The sequence below is a fragment of the Cupressus sempervirens genome, chromosome 11 (assembly GCF_028749045.1).
Source record: "Cupressus sempervirens isolate cs-2001-9-10 chromosome 11, ASM2874904v1, whole genome shotgun sequence".
Lineage (NCBI taxonomy): Eukaryota > Viridiplantae > Streptophyta > Pinopsida > Cupressales > Cupressaceae > Cupressus > Cupressus sempervirens.
Window position 1 is genome coordinate 115,944,433 of NC_143128.1, and position 16,977 is coordinate 115,961,409.

The window sequence follows — 16,977 nt, forward strand, 5'->3', positions numbered from 1 at the left end:
CAGCAAGGATGACACTTTAGCAGCATTATCAGGAGTCCCAAGATACCACCTTTCGAATTCGAGGGGTACTAGCAGGGAAAAGGTTGACAGTTCTTCTTGATAGTGGGGCAACTCACAATTTTATTGATGAGGGATTTGTCATGAAAAGAGGGCTTAAAGAAAAAGATTTTGAGGGATTCACTATGCCTTGCACATAGGTGGTGAAACAACTCGAGATGACCTTAGGAGATTATGAGTTATGTGACGACTTCTATGTTGTTGGCATTGGGGAGATAGATATTGTATTGGGTGTTCAATGGTTGCACTCTATTGGAGGCTATTACATGAACCATCAAACTATGGAGTTTAAATTTCATTCCAATGAGAAAGAAGTCTTATTGAGAGCTTATCGAATGGAGCACCTAAGGTGGTCTCTGCAAAGAGGATGGAGAGGACTTTTTGAAGAGGACAAGTAGCATGGGCAGTAGGAGTCATAATCCATCCAACAAGCTCTCCAAAGAATCAAGGTGATTTCCATTTTGAAATTCAAAATATTCTTGATAAGCATAGTATATTTTTCAATGACTTGCCTCCAAGATTACCACCAGATAGAGGTTTTAAGCATGTTATAGAGTTAGAACAGGGTGTCAAACTAGTTATAACAACCCCATACCGCCATCCAAGAGGTTATAAGGAAGAAATTGAAAAAAATATTAAGGAACTCCTGGACATGGGATTCATAAGGCCTAGCTCTAGTCCATTTGCATCATTTGTGGTACTTGTCAAAAAAAAAGATGGTACAATGAGAATGTGTATAGACTACAAGGCTCTAAACAAGAAGACCATAAAAAATAGGTATCCCATACCACACATAGATGAACTCATTGATAAGTTACATGGTGTTGTATACTTCTCAAAAATTAACATAAGATCAGGGTACCATCAAATTCGAATGAGGAGTGAAGATGTGGAAAAGACCGCTTTCAGATGTCACTATGGGCATTTTGAATTTCTTGTTATGCCATTTGGCCTTGCTAATGCACCCACAACATTCCAATCTTGTATGAATAAGGTATTCAGCCAACATCTTCAAAAATTTGTTTTGGTATTTTTTGGTGATATCTTGATTTACAGTAAAATATGGGAAGAGCATCTAAAGCACATAGACACTGTTTTGGGAATCTTGGAGCAGAAATCCTTCTATGCTAAGCTATCTAAATGTGAGTTTGGTTTGAAAGAGATCCTATATTCGAGACATATTATAAGTTCTAAAGGAGTACAGGTTGATCAACAAAAAATTCAGGCAATTTTGGATTGGCCTCCAACCACTAATCTTACACAGTTGAGAGGTTTCTTCGGGTTATGTAGCTACTATAAGAGATTTGCCAAGGGATTTTATCATCTTGTTGCCCCCTTGACTGATTTGATAAAGAAAGGAGCTTTTTTTTGGACAGAAGAGGCACAAAAAATATTTGATAAGCTTAAGGAGGTAATGAGTTCATGCCCTGTGCTTGCAATTCCAAATTTCTCTTTACCTTTTGTTGTTGAATGTGATGCTTCTGGAGAAGGTATAGGGGCTGTCCTAACTCAAAGGGGACATCCAATAGCATTTGAGAGTAGAAAATTAAATCAATCAAAGAAAGGTTACTCCATCTATGATAAGGAAATGTTGGCAATCATGCATGCACTTCATAAGTTTAGACAATATTTGGTACGTGGGAGATTCATTGTAAAGATAGACCATAATAGCCTCAGGTTCTTCTTGAACCAAAGGGATTTGAATGATTGTCAACAAAAATGGGTAAGAAAATTGCAAGCTTATGATTTTGATACTGAATACATGAAAGGAAAGAATAATGTGGTTGCTGATGCTCTCTCAAGAAAGCCCACTTTGTGTTCCTTAACATCTATCTCTGTTGATTAGAAAGTCTCCATAATTTTAGAGCATGCTAAAGATTCTTTTGCCACCAAGATTTTGGATAAGTTAGTGGATGATAATAGGTACAAGGTTGTTAATGAATTGATTTATTACAAGAACAAGATCTTCTTAGTGCCAGGATCAAAAACTAAGGAGAGGATATTGAGGGTCTTTCATGACACACCTTTGGCTAGTCATCAAGGATATTTCAAGACATACAGGAAAATTCAAGAGTAGTTTTCATGGAAGGGTATGAAGGAGGATGTCCTTAAACACATTAAGAAATTAATGGTATGCCAACAAAGCAAGAGTGAGCAAAATTTTCCTGTAGGGTTGTTGTAGCCACTTCCTATTCCAGAACAAAAATGGGAAAGTATTTTCATGGACTTCATCACTGGGTTGCCCAAGGTTCAAGGTAAGGATTGCATATATGTGGTGGTAGATAGACTAACTAAGTATGCACATTTCTTTCCTAGCACATCTGATTTCAAGGCATCACAAGTGGTCGAATTGTTCTTCAAGAAATTTTTTACATTACATGGCTTGCCTAGAAACATTGTCAGTAACTGGGAAAGTAGATTCCTTAGCTCTTTTTGGGAGGAGCTCTTTCACTTGGTAGGAACTGAACTCACTTCTAGTGCTAGCTATTACCCTCAAACAGATGGATAAATAGAGATAGTTAATAAATGGATAGAGGGATATTTGAGGAACTATGTTTCAAATCAACAACATGCTTGGGTGAAATGGTTGCACCTAGGGGAGTATTGTTACAATACATCTCATCACATGTCTATTGGTATGCCTCATTTTCATGCTCTTTATGGTTATGATGCCCTTTCCTTTGTTGATCTAGTACTTTCAGATAGTAGAGTACTTGCAGCAAGTGATTTCATCAAGCAAAGCCAAGACATAATAAGGTCCCTCAAGGATAATCTACAACATGCACAGAACCAATAGAAGTTGTATGCTAATAGGAAAAGGATTGAAATATTTTTTAAGGTGGGAGATTTGGTATTTGTCTAGTTGTAGCCATATAAGAAAAGCACCTTGAAGAGGAGTGGTCCAAAGAAGCTCAAGCCAAGGTTCTATGGGCCTTATAAGATCATCAAGAAGGCAGGAGAGGTAGCTTATGAATTGGAGCTCCCACCAAACAGAAAAATACATAATGTTTTTCATGTATTTTGCTTGAAGAAGGTTCTAGGCTAGAAAAATATAGTATCTACAGAATTACCACCTCTTGATGATGAAGGGAAATTAGTGTTGATACCAGAAGAGATTTTGGATACAAGAGAGAAAAGATTGAGAAACAGGAGCATCATAGAGCATTTGGTCAAATGGAAAGGATTACCATTAGAGGATGCAACTTGGAAAGGAGCACATATTCTTGAGCATTTCAACCTTCATTGCTTGAGGACAAGCAATATTTGGGAGGGGAGGACTTGTCATGTCCCCTTTCCAAATAATTAAAAATAATAATCTTTGCTAAGGCAGACAAGCTCAAAAAGGTGAAGTTTTGAAAAAAGGGGCTGATCTTTGAAAATCAATAGACTAATAAATAAAAAATATTAATAAAATATGTTTTATTAACCTCTCTTGGTTGTGAGTTAGGGTTATGCCCCCTTTTAAAGGGATTTGGAGACATTTTGGGCTCATTCTAGAACTTGATTTTTGCTCATTGCTTTGTTGTTCTTCAGAGGCTACCAAATCTGTGGAGAAGGAGACCCAAGGATGGGAGTTTATAAGTTTTCAAGAAGGCTAAGGATGGGAGTTTAAAGCCATTCCATGTGCAAGCTCATGCAGAGTTTGCCATTGTGTTGAACAGTGCAAATTTGTGAATTTTTGGGTGTGTTTTTTGTAAGAGTTTGGTGTTTCCGGTTGAGTATTTTATATCAGTTTGATTTGCTATTTTATTTCAAACATTTAGATGTTAAAATAGAGCTGAATATATATATATTGGGTCATGGTTATATTTTTGTCATAGATTATTAGTGTTTTGTGGTGTTTTCGAACTATTTTGTGTTATTTTCGAGAGCCCGATAAGCATTGTTTTTGTCCTCCATTTGGGAGTTGTTGTGTAAACTCTATACAGATCTAGAAATGTCATTTTGTAGGCCGTTATGCTGGTGAATTTTTTTTTTTAAATTCCACTTTTAGATTTATCAATAATATGTGAAGCTGTGAAGTTTTTGGCACTATTTCAGGCATACCCGATTTGGGTTTTATTGAGAAATTGGTGGATCTTTGAAATATTGGTTGTTTGATTTAAAAAATCTGATTAGAGGCTTCAAATATCATATAAGATCAGAAAGGGGACATTACAAAATAGAAGCTTTTCATGGTTGAGTAAAGGGATGTACACAACTGAGAATCAAGGAGATTACAAGCAGGCCAAGAGTTTTAGTGGAGAAAAGCTAAGTTGACGTTTTAACTTGTTGATGGAAGTGATGTGATTAGTGGATTGAATTTATTGGAAGGTCATGAGAAATTTTTGTGTATATTTCTAAGTGTATGAAGGAGCATATGTCAAAGTTGAATTGACTTGGTTCGATTGCTAGTTTGAGCTCAACTTTTCAACCTACACAAAGCACACATGATGAAATTGGGAGATTGATTAATAAGATCACAAATGACTAGGATAATTTGCGTTTCATTTCTTGATAGTCATTGGAAGAGGAAAAGTATGAGAACAACAATATTTGGTCACCAGTCTAATGTTCTCCTCCTCAATTTTCCTTGGAATTCTATGTTAGAAACAATAGTCCACCAAGATAACTAGGGGGGGGGATTGGTTATCCAACAATTAAAACATTTATCTTCTTTAATTAAACATAACCATTCAACTAAAGTAAACAACCATAACAATATGCACATAGACAATTACACTAGATATGTTAACTAGGGAAACCCTTGATCAGAGGGAAAACCCTGGTGGGAATGATTCCCACAAGATGATGTACTAATACAAATATTCCTTGTTAGAGGATGGACCCTATTAGGAGTCTAATACAACATTTAGTACATTCATGAGTCCTTGTTAGAAGAATTTGAATCCTTGTTAGGAGATTCCAACACTGTTAGAAGTTGTGCCAAACTTGTTAGGAGTTGTAGTACAATGTATATACTAGATACTTAGAAATATCTCCTTTAAACTTGGATAGTGATAATACTCAACTAGCCATCTGTACCAACTTGATCTTTCTACTGTTCCTCCATTAGATACCATAGAAGATTGTTATGTTGATATCAATGAAAAACTTGGTCATGAATGTAACATATCATCATAGTAACATATCTACAATACTCCCCCATAGGAATATCATCAACAATCATGCTTCCAACAATCTCCCCCTTTGGATGGCAACATAGATGAAAAAAATCTAGTTCGAAGAATACCAACTGCAAAAGATTGTTAATCTTTCTTTTCAAATCCTCTTCATCAACCATTCTCCCCAATTGATATATCTCAATGTGCTTTCCATCAAAGTGTCATTCCATGTTTTACTTCTTCTAAAGATGTTGTACTTATTTTTCATGCTGATGTTTTTCATGTAGTACTTCTCCCCCAGTAACATCAAAGTCAAAGGTTTCAACAATCGTCAAACTCTGTAACAACTGATTCTTACTAGCTCAAGTGTCGAAAGGAACTGTTCAAAACAACATCCAACAAGAGTCCTAAATGATTTTGGCCATCATAGATACTCTGTCATATAGGAAGCATAAACATTCAATTTAGACAAACAATGGTGCTCTGTTACACTGGACTGATGCATTCTTGCATCTTTTTCTCAAATGTAGGAAGGGGCATAACCCCTAGCATACCTCGCAAATACTCAAATGTCTTTTTGGGAAGAGGCTTAGTGAAAATATCTACAATCTTCTCTTTAGTACTTACATACTCTAGTCTAATTTTCGTTTCTACAACTTTCTCTCTCAACATGTGATACTTGATAGAAATGTTCTTGGTCTTAGAATGTAATATTGGATTCTTAGACATATTTACTATGCTTATGTTGTCACAATATATGACAATAGGTTCACTGAATTCTATCCTTATATCCTTCAACATCTGTTTCAACCAAACAACTTGATTACAATTGTTTGCTACTGCAACATATTATGCTTTTGCTATACATTATGAGGTAAAATCCTTCTTCTTTCTTAGCCAAGAAACCAATCTTCCTCCAAGAAAGAAGGCTCCACCAGTGGTGCTCTTTCTATCATCCATACTGCCTACCCAATCAACATCAGTATAAGCATTAGAGTGAAATCATTAGATTTGTCATATCACAATCCAAACTCTGGTGTTCCTTTCAAGTATCTAAATATGTTTTTAACTGCTGCATAATGTGCTTCTCTGGGATTAGCTTGGAATCTTGCAACAATTCCAATTGTATTTGCTATATCTGGCCTTGTACAAGTCAGATATTGTAAACCTACAATCATAGATCTATACTTCTTCTACTCAATAGTAGGTGTCTCATCCTTCATAAATAACTTATTTCTATTTACCATAGGTGTTCCAAAAGGTTTACATGTTTCCAAACCAAACTTTTTTAGTAAATCCTTCAAGCACTTAGTCTGAGAAATAAAGATTCCTTCTTTATTCTATACAATCTGTAATCCTAGAAAATATTTCATTTCCCCTATCATACTCATTTCAAATTCCTTCTTCATTTCTTCTAGAAACTTGTTAGTTTCATTATTATTTCTTTCAAATATGATATCATCAACAAATATTACCAAAATAATTAATCCATCATCACTTTCTTTTCAATAGAGATTACTATCTACCATACCTTTGCTATATCCAAGCTTTGCCAAATGCTTGTCCAACCATGCATACCAGGATATGGGTGCTTGCTTTAAGCCATACAATGCTTTCTTCAATGTGCATACTATGTCCTTATCATGTATTAAAGGACAATCTTCAGGATGCTCTATGTACACTTCTTCAAGTTCTCCATTCAGAAATGCTGACTTGACATCCATCTGATACACTTTAAATTTTTTATATGCTACATATGCTAAGAATAACCTTACTACTTCTATTCTAGCCACAGGAGCATAGGTCTCATCATAGTCTATTCCTTCTTGATGTGAGTAACCCTTACATACCAATCTTTCCTTGTTCCTTACAATTTCACATTGCTCATTCATCTTGTTTCTGAATACCCATTTAGTTCCTATCACATTCTTGTCTGATGGTCTAGGAACTAATTCCCATGTCTCATTCTTTACTATTTGATCTGATTCTTCTTTCATAGCTTGTTTTTCTTGATCACCTTTACATGCTTCATCTGCATTCTTAGGTTCAACTTGAGATATAAAACATAGTTCTTCATTGAATCTACTTCTTTTCATCATACCTTTATCTCTGCTTTCGATGCTGTACTCAAGTAGATGATTCTTTATCATATTCTTACCCAAATTAGGAGTTGTTATCTCAATTCTTGGCTCTACTGAAGGTTCCAAACTTTGTCCCTGAATTGGCTCTCCTTCATTCTATAAATTAATGTTAGTCTCAAGAAATACCTCATCATTCCTTGGTTTAGTAACAACATCATCATCTTAATTGTAATCAATTATTCTGTCTTGTATCCTGATTTTATCATCAACTCTCATATTTGCAATTTCCATAATAGTCTTAGTTCTCAAATTGTAACATCTATAATCCTTACTTTTCATTGAATAACCAAGAAACATACCTTCATCACTTCTAGCATCAAACTTACCAATATCATCATCTCTTTTCATATAACACTTACTATCAAATTTTTTGAAATACTTAACTATACGTGAGTGACCAAACCATAGTTCATAAGGGGTCTTGTTTGTGTCTTTCCTGACCTGTACTCTATTCATAGTGTAGACTACTATATTTACAACTTCTCTCCAAAACATCTTGGATACATCATTCTTAGCTAACATAGCTCTTGTTGCTTCTGTAATTGACCTGTTTCTTCTCTCTGCTATACCATTCTATTTAGGGGTTCTCAAAGCTAATAATTGTCTTTTGATTCTATTAGCTTCACAAAACATGTTAAATTCATTTGAAGTAAACTCTCCTCCTCTATCTGATCTTAAACATTTAATCTTCATGCCTAATTCATTCTCAACTCAATTCTTGAATATCTCAAACTTATCAAATGCCTCAGATTTTTAAAAAAAAAATGCTACCCACATCATTCTAGAAAAGTCTTCAATTAAAATCATGAAATACCTTTCACCATAGAATCCTTTAGTCTTCATAGGACTACTAAGATCTATGTGTACAATCTCCAATTTTGATGTAGTAGTAAACTTCTTGCAGGGAAAAGAAGTTCTATTATTCTTTGCCAAAATACACTCCTTGCAAATTGTGCTAGTAGGATTTACAATCTTAGGCAAATCTCTATCTGCAAACATACTACTAGTCTTCACAATGTTGTCATAGTTTATATGACACAGTATTTTATGCCATAGCCAACTACTATCTACCTTAGCAACCAAACATGTCATTTTAGTAGGATTCAACTGAAATACATTACCTCTAAATCTAGTTCCTATTCCAATTACCTTTCCATCTTTGTCCCTGATCATGCATGTCTTCTCTATTAATTGCAACTGATAACCTTTGTATGCTAGTTGTCCAACACTCAAAAGATTGTGCTTTAAACCATCAATAAAATATACATCCTCAGTGTTAGTCTCACTATCAAGAGTTATAGATCCAATGCCTTTATCTTGGCATGCTACATTGTTTCCAACTTTGACAATGCCTCCATCGTGACTTTTTAAGTTAACAAACTTGTTCATATCACTAGTCATATGATGTGAAGAACCACTATCAATTATCCAATTAGATTTCTTTTCAACCTATTAATCCAACGCCATTTTCTCTAGACTTTCTTCTTTAATAACTAGAAATACAATTTCATCATCACTAGCACTTATTGTTTGTTCATCAAAATTATCTTCTTTATTTGCATACAAAAATACTCTATCTTTTCTTGATGAAGATGTTCCGATGACGGGCCACACCACCCGTACCAACTCACATCCAAAAATGCAATAATATGGAGACAAGAGAGAGATGACAAAATGCTTCATAAAACTTCCATTTCTTGAACTTCCTTTAGAAGAGCTTCCATTTCTTCAACTTCCATTAGAAGAGCTTCCATTTCTTCCAACTTCCATTTCTTGAACTTGATTACAAATGATAATAGGCCTTTCTTAAATAGGCACTTCTAACCCAAGACATTACAATTACAACCAATGTGGGATAAAAGGTAAATACAACTACCTTTAAATAAATATTAAATTCCCACCCAAATACAACTAAGCACCCAACAAATATTAAATACATGATTTAAGGATCTTTCCACAAACTTCTAAATTGCCACCTATACACCTTGATTAATGGAATGACAACTATTTTTACTATTTTTCTTTTTACGCCACCTATGCGCCTCGAAAATAGAAATCTCCTTTTCCTTTCTTTTCTCCTTTTTATTTTTTAATTATTTCTCCGCTAATTTTCGTCACTTTCTCTCTCCTCCACAATTTTTTTTTTTTTTTTTTTTTTCCTTTTTTGTTTTCCTCTCTCTTTTTTTTTTTTTTTAATAATTTAATTTTCCCATGCAAGATGCTCCTGCATCAGACTCCCTTGGTAGATAGAAAAGTATGTCCCACACTTTGATGTCAAAAGAAAGATATAGAACCATTTTCATCTTCACCACAAGCTTCCACCTCAATAGGGACAAGAAAACCAACATACAAATCTTTCACATTTTATTTTTTTGCTGATGCATGATGCTCCTGCATCCGACTCCCATGGTAGGAAAAATTTTGTGAGTATGGATTCACAAAATGAAGTAGCCACTGTTTACATTTTTTTTTTTCTCTTCCTCCAACACATAGCTAGAACAAGTATCCGATGCCGATATATTTCCTTCTTTCTTCTTTTCCAACACCTGGCTGGAGCAATTGTTTGCTACTGAAAATGCTCTCTCGCAATGAACTCTATCCAAGTATAACTCTCATCCTCATCCAATCTTGTTGAATTAATTACACCTGTAATAAATCCAACAACACCATACCAATCTTCCTTTGCATACCATACATCATGAACAAGATCCTCATGCAAACCATCATTAATATCTTTTAAACTCATATCAAAGACAACATCCCATGATTCATAAGAACTTACCTGTTTGACATCTTCATCTTTGCTTGCCTCTTTTATGTCATCAACAATGCATGTAACTACTCCACTTGCTTGATCTCCAACTAAGGCACTATACTTCTCCTCCATTGCTGCAATCTTCAAATCATCTTGATCTACTTCAGGTTCGTAAGTCTTGTCATCTTTATGCTCTTCCTCTTCTCGTTCATCTTCTTCAACTTTAGGTTCGCAAATGATTTCCTCTTCATCTGCTTGCTCTTCCACTGGATCATCTTTCTTTTCCACATCCAAAGAATTATCAACATCCCTTTTCTGGTGACATGCTCTTCGTTTCCACAACTCAGCTTCTAATTCATTCACTTGCTTCTGCAAATCAACTAGCAATGATTGTTGATTTCTTGCTCTAAATTTCTCAAGTCGAGGAATCCTCAGAATCCATCCAATCACAAAAGTCATCTTCTTCTTTCTCTTCTCCATAATCAAGTCTTTAGAAGAAAAATCTCATGCAACACAAGAACCTTGTGCAAACTGCCTCACAGTCGGTGCTCTGTCTACACAATCAAGAACTTCTTCACAATCTTCACCCAACTCAAGGTCCTGGTGCAAACTGCCTCACATTCGGCGATCTGTCCGCACACTCAGGAACTCCCGCTCTGATACCACTGATGAAGGGCCACAACCCAACAACCAGAATAGACACAATAGAAAGGGGAAATTATATTAACTGAGACAATAAGCTGGTACAAATAGTGCAGAAAAAATAAACTCAAAACATGCCCTACGGGCTTACAATAGCATAAATCTGGAGAATATTTCTCCTTTTAGCACCTCCTCTCAAGCTCCAATCTGAACTGCCTTTTACAATGCCATAAATCTCCTTAAATAGACCCCGAAGGGTTAAGGACTAGGAGTACATTCTAGAAAGTGCTAGTAGGCATCCACCAACAAAATAGAAGGTTCCGGAAGCTGCGTTAGAAGTCGGTGCAATTCTAGAAGAATCCAGAAACGGTAGCCGAACTTCCGAGAGGCATAACTTTTGAACCGTAACTCCGATTGACGAACCGTTTACCTTTTCGAAAAGCTCTCGAAGTGCTCTATAGCCCTATGGACGAGCTTCACTCGTCCCCCATTTTTCAACCCTTTTTGAGGTCGTTTAATGCCCCAAACCTGACTTTGAAGCATTCTTAGGGGGTCTCCAAAACCCGAAAAACTGCAATAACTTTCAAACCGTGGGGCCTTTTGACCTGATTCTTTTTCTGGAATGCTCTAAATCTTGATTACATTCATTTGGCCAAGTCACACCTTCTAGGTCACCAAAATGATGGTCAAATTGCATGCTCCTATTTTTTCAGGATTTTTAAATGCACTGATAGTTGAACTATGAGAGTTGGAACCTTTATTTGAGCCAAATGGGTATCCAAAAATGCAAAGACATAAAATAGAAACTAAGTCTAAGTACATTTTTTTGGGTGACACAGGATTGCCCTTATACCTCTGGATGCTCCTGCATCAGACACCCAGGGTAGATTGAAAAGTGACCCTGTCACTTTATGGATGGTAGAGGAAATCCCAAATGGGAAACCTCAGCTGCTGAAATCCAAGTTGAGTCTTCGATCGGTCGTCCTTTCCATTTGACCAAATACTCTTCATACTGCCTGTTTCTGGTACTCCTACCCACACGATGATCTAGAATGTCTTCTATCTCCTCCTTCTTAGAAGCAGGAATTGGACATGGCTCTAAAACCAGCTCCTCATCAGTACCATCATCATGATACTCTGTCAAATCTGCAATGTTGAAAATGGGAGAAATGTGAATACCATCTGGCAGCTCCACCTCATATGCATTTCCTGAGTTATGTTTCTTCAAAACCTTGCAGGGGCCAAATTTCTTCATTTTCAGCTTGTTGTAAGTACCAACTGGAAATCTTTCTTTTCGTAAGTGCACCATGACAAGATCCCCTACTTGGAATTCCTTATGTCTTCTCCTTTGATCAGCCCTAGCTTTATACTCTTGATTCATCTTGATAATGTGTGCTTGGACCTCCTCATGTAGACGCTTGATGTGTTCAGCAAAATCCTCAGCTTCAACACTTGTTCTCTCCCCTTGTTCTATCTTCCTCAATTCTGGTGCAGTCCTTGGGCTATTTCCATATACAATTTGAAATGGTGATTTTCCAGTACTCCTATTTACAGAGTTATTATAAGCAAACTCTGCCTGTGGTAGAATCAAATCCCATCCCTTAGGCTTATCTCCAACTAAACATCTCAGCAAATTGCCCAGACTTCTATTTACCACTTCTGTTTGGCCATCAGTCTGTGGGTGATGCGTGGAACTGAATTTCAAGTCTGTTCTCAACTTCTTCTCCTCCAGAAATACCCCACAAATTTAGTATCTCGGTCAGAAACTATACTCCTTGGAAGACCATGTAGTCTTACCACCTCTTTGAAAAACAAGTCTGCAATATGGACAGCATCATGAGTTTTATGGCATGGAATGAAATGTGCCATTTTGGAGAACCTATCAACCACCACGAATACTGAGTCATTACCCCTTTGTGTCCTTGGCAATCCAAGAACAAAATCCATACTTATGTCCTCCCATGGCCTTGATGGAACAGGCAATGGCTGATATAGGCCAGTATTTTGACTAAACCCCTTGGCAACTTGACAAACCTGGCAACTCTGTACAAACTTCTTCACATCCTGTGTAATTTGAGGCCAAAAATAATGTTCTCTGAGAATGGCAATGGTCTTATCCCGACCAAAATGTCCTGCCATCCCTCCACTGTGTTTCTCCTTAATCAGATTTTCCCTCATGGAACTCCTTGGAATGCACAATTGACTACCTTTGAACAACATGCCATCCTGAATCAAATAGTCTAACCACTTGGTTCTATCTACAGCAATAGGTTCTTTACAAGCTTTCCATGCTTCAGAAAAATCAAGATCCTCGGGGTACAAATTCTTGAGTTCATCAAACCCAACTACTTCAACCTGCATTGTTGTAAGCAACAACTGTATGCATAATGACCATATTCATCACAAGTCCAACATTTAAAGATTTTCTTACCACCTTTTTCTCTTCTTAACAGAAGGGCTACTCTTTCAATCTTTCTATCTTCATCTGATTTGCTACTGCTAACATAATCTCCTCTAGCACTTGTGCTACTTGATAGACTAGGTTGAATATTCAAGGCACTGTAAGTTGTTTCAATTCTGGTCAATTCTCTAGATTGTCTAAGCTCATTCTCAATTGCTTCAAGTCTTCCAAGCAATGTCTCATTTGTGAAATCTTTGGTACAAGATATCAACAACTATATCATTTGAACTATTGGCTTAAATGGTGGTGTTAAGCTCTTCAATATCTTCCATATCAACTCATCATCTTCTTTGGTTCCTCTTTGAGATCTGATACGTGCTGTAATTTTTGATATCCTTCCTACATATGTTCTTATAGATTCATCTTCCATCATTTTTATATCTTGAAATGCACAAATCCAACTTTATAGCCTCAATTTCTTAGAATGTTCATCACCTTCAAAATTAGTTTCCAGAGCTTTCTAAATCAAATGTGAAGTAACAAGTGATTTTACTTGATTACATTCAATTTTAGGAATTAGAGTCAATAGTGCTTCTCTAGCTCTCATGTCAAACATAAAAAAATCTCTTTCTTCCTTAGTACAAGTTTCCAAATCTTTTTCAGCAATGATTGTCTTTGATGTTTTTGTCAAGATCCAATATCCCAGATCCATACACAGAAGATGTGTCTTCATCTTTTCCTTCTAGCTATCATAATTTGTTCCATCAAACTTCAGACTATCTTTTTTGAACATGCTCACCATGGATCTCCCAAAGTTGTTTAACTTTATCTTCAAGGACCTGATTCTGTGATGCCAATTGTTAGAAATAATAGTCCACCAAGATAATTAAGAGAGGGGGGATGGGTGTGTGTGTGTGTGTGAATCAATTGTCTAACAATTAAGATATGTATCTTCTTTAATTAAACTTAACCATTCAACCAAAGTAAACAACAACCATAACAATATGCACATAGACAATTACACTAGGTATGTTAGTTCTAGGGAAACCCATGATCAGAGGGAAAACCCTAGTGGGAATGATGCCCATAAGATGATGTACTAATATAAATAGTCCTTGCTAGAGGATGGACCATGTTAGGAGTCTATTATAACATTTAGTACATATGAGTCCCTATTAGGAGACTTTAACTCCCTGTTAGGAGATTTCAACCCTGTTAGGAGTTGTGCCAACCTTGTTAGGAGATGTACAATTTATGCAAGAAGAGTTCACTGCCCAAACATGCAATCTAAATTACAAGAAGAGATCATTGCCCAAACAAGTAATTTACTATTAAGTTCCTCTTTCCTTTATTTTTTCAACTGAACCAATCACTATCAGACCTTGTAGTCTAGGTCACAAACCTTGGATCCAAATATCAAACCTTTGATCACATAATAAAATGTCAGTAATGAAATTTCCTTCACTTCCACTTTGCTCTACTCAACTTCGATTTCCACTCTTGTGTTGCTTACAAAATTACTTCTCCACGTCATCCTTGATAAAATAAAATGTCCTTCCTTTATACCAAATCCAAAAAAAAAATTCCCTGAGTCGGTTGTTAGACCTTCTCAATTAATTACTATAGTATCACTTTAAGAACACATTACACTTAGCGATAATATTAATCTTTTGTCTTGCAACTTGAATAACTTTCTATAGACACAATATCATGATGAGCGAGCTTAGCTACATCATCATCAACATGTCTTCTTCACATCCTCAACCTCAATTCTCAAAATAACAATTCTGCTAAGAGATATAACAAGTTTACCGAGCAATGTCTCTGTCAACTCTATCTTAGAACAAACATCACCAAAACTTACATAAATTCTTATAGAATTAACATTTTTTCACCCAATGTTAACTGCATATACTAGATACTCAGAAGTATCTCCCATAACCTCAAATAGTGATAATATTCAACTACCCATCCGTACCAACTTGATATTTCCACTATTCTTCCATCAAATACCATAGAAGATTGTTATGTTGACATCAATGAAAAAATTAGTCATGAATGTAACATATCATCATAATAACATATCTACAACACTCCCCCATAGGAATATCATTAACTGTCATGCTTTCAATACTCTATGACATTGAGATTCCCACCGAGAACTCCATACAAATCCTTAACATTCTTGAGCCAAAATAGTTTGTCAATGATTGGATACCTCTATGTGCATGATGTCCAAGACAAGTAATAAATATCAAAGACCTTTGATCCTTATAACATGGTCATTTTTTTTGAAGCCCCTTATCACTGATTTGCTCAACTCCACCACACTATTTGGGAGGTCAATTGTGGAGACATTGTCTCCTATTTTTGGTGTACCTTGTGTAGTGCGACAAGATCTCACACATGAGAAAATGAAGGAGATGTTTGCAAATGATGTAGATTTTTTATTTTTATTTGAATTAGTGATTATTTTGAGTTTCCAAGCCATTAAACATCACTTTAAATCATGATAGTAATTAAAATTGAAGAGTCCACTGTCTAAATTCTTGCTCAAATTTTCTAGCGGCATACAATAAGCTATTTCTAAAATTTGATGATATGAACTGAAGATACATAAATGAGTGGTTGAAGCTAGATAAAAACTAATTCATAGTCATAGTTTTAATTGAATGATATTGCATGTTTGAAAAGGGATGTTCTTCATTAAGTCTTAGTGAAATTTTCATGAAGAAATCAATTTTACAGAGTGCCTATATGCCATGTGCGATGAAGCATGTAAAGGGCTCGATTAGGGCACATGTAAAGGGACCATTTGAATTTTTTAACACATGCCATAGAGTGGTGCTACATCTACAAAAAATTGTGAATTTGGGCATCATTCTTTGATTTGCACCATCATATCTAATTGTAAGGTGAGTACGTTTTGTAGATGTGCAGGGATTATACAACTATCAAGTTGCTAGTGAACATGGTTATGAGGTTTTTTTGGGCCCTCATTGTTCACAAGTTGGCAGAATTTGGATTTTTAATTCCAAATAGAAATTTATGGTTTAATCCCACATTACTCATGGGGATGTAGTTTACATACTATTTATCTACCAATGCACAAGTAAGAAAAGTGTAAATCAATTCTCTTTGTGAAAAGAGTGAGTAATGTATGGTGGAGCCCAAAGGGTTGTATGCATAATTTTAATTGACTAAACTAATGACAAGGGTGATGATGTAGACATATAACTAAACCACCAACCAATGAGAAACTGACATGTGGCAGTCTGAGGATGAACATGAGTTTGAGATCTAGTGCTCATTAAAAGGACAATGAGCTGGCAAGATGGACCCATAGAGAATAGTCGCTTGTAGATGACCTAGCAAATGATTATGTGTAATGCAAAATTATGATAAGAAACATGTGGTAGGGTTGTAGCATAGTGATGCATCACTTGCAAATTGAGTAGGATGAAGTAGCAAAAGTGATACTTGGCACACTATTGAGAGTGACATGCTAACACGTGTCATAGGTGATGTTGTGGCACAGATGAGAAAATTTGTAAATGGAGCAAGGAGATGTTACCAAGTGTTATGAAATCGATGATTATCACAATGTTGAGAAGGAAAGATGGTCGAAGGTTAAGAAATGTCACATAGCGATGTGTTGACATGTGTCAGTGGGCCAGGGTAGTTGTGGCAGAATGTCACACCAATCAGGAAGCATCATGTGGTGCAAGGATAAATTCAGTGGTGAATATTTTCCAATTGGAAAATTTCACTCATTGGGGACCCCAAATTTGGTGAAATAAATTGGACTTTCAAGATGGCCATATCACCCACAGTTTATGAAAATTGGATAGCATGCTTCAACCGATCACTATTAAT